Raw genomic sequence first — 1335 nt, forward strand, 5'->3', positions numbered from 1 at the left:
CCTTGCTGCTGCTCAGCGAAGCCAGGCCCATGCTGTCCGCAGCGGCCTTGCACAGAACCACTGTTCCCCCAGATGGTTTCCCGCCTCACCTCTTTCAAGTCTGTGCTCAAACGTTACTTCCTTGGGGAGGCTGTGCCTGACCCCCATCTATAAAAGAATGCCTCCATCACCACAGTCCATCCCCTTACACTGCTTCATTTGTCTTCTTGGGACTTACCATGAATGACATTATTATTACTGTGTTTGCTCACCATTTTCCGCACTTAGACGGTGGCTCCCCACTCAAACAGGCAAGGATTTGGTCTGTTTTGTTCACTGCTGAGTTCCTAGCCCCCGGCTCAGTGCTTAGAACCAGTAGGAACTTAATAAATACGTACTACATAAAGTATCAGTAGCAAGTTCAAGGCAGCCCATGCTTTTAGAAGCAAGAGGCATCAGGGGCCTAGAAGAGGGAGTAATGAAGCGTGCTCAGGAAGAGGAGTGGAGACCTCTGCTTGTGAATGTCTGGTCACCTAACCTCTCTGAGCCTCTGTTTCCTCACCTACAAAATGGAGAAAAGAATAATACCCATCTCATGGAATCGTAGTGAGAAAATACATGCAAAGGACTGTGAAAGTACTAAACACAGGTTAGCCCTTTTGTTCATATATAAAGTTGTTGTTGTTAGGTGCCATCGAGTGGGCTCTGACTTGTAGTGACCCTATATGCTACAGAATGAAACACTGCCTGGTCCTGCACCAGCCTCACAATCCCTGCTGTACCTGAGCCCATCGTTGTAATCATCTCATTGAGGGCCCTCCCCTTTTTTACTAACCCTCCACTTTACCATGTATGATATCCTTCCCCAGGAAATGGTCCCTTCTGACAACATGACCAAAGTAGGTGGGACAAATCTGGCCCTTCTGGCTTCCAAGGAGCATTCTGGCTGCACTTCTCCGGGACAGATTTGTTAGTTCTTCTGGCAGTCCGTGGCACTTTCAGTATTCTTCACCAACACCACACCTCAAAAACATCAACTCTTCTTTGGTCTTCCTTATTCATTGTCCAGTTTTCACATGCATATGAGGCAATGAAAAACACCATGGCTTGGGTTAGGCGCACCTTAGTCTTCAAAGTGATATCTTTGCTCTTCAACACTTTGAAGAGGTCTTTTGCAGCATATTTGCCCAGCAGAGCGGATGAGGAGAGAGTGGGAGGAGCAGAAGGAGGAAGTCAGGGAGGTGATGGACAGTGGTGCGTGGCCCAGTAAGCTAGTGTGTGGCCCCTTTCTTGACTGCTGCCTCCATGGGTGTTGATTGTGGATCCAAGTAAAATGAAATAGTTGATAACTTTAAT

The 1335-nt window shown here is 47.5% G+C and overlaps 1 protein-coding gene across 1 annotated transcript in view; it reads left to right on the plus strand.

Annotated features, from left to right (window-relative positions):
• The window catches only part of TSPAN16 (tetraspanin 16), a 26872-nt gene that overhangs the window by 11668 nt on the left and 13869 nt on the right, over positions 1-1335 (plus strand). The gene's annotated exons all lie outside the window — the stretch shown is intronic.

Source organism: Orycteropus afer, unplaced genomic scaffold, assembly GCF_000298275.1.
Source record: "Orycteropus afer afer isolate SDZICR_OR568_19922 unplaced genomic scaffold, OryAfe1.0 scaffold00402, whole genome shotgun sequence".
Lineage (NCBI taxonomy): Eukaryota > Metazoa > Chordata > Mammalia > Tubulidentata > Orycteropodidae > Orycteropus > Orycteropus afer.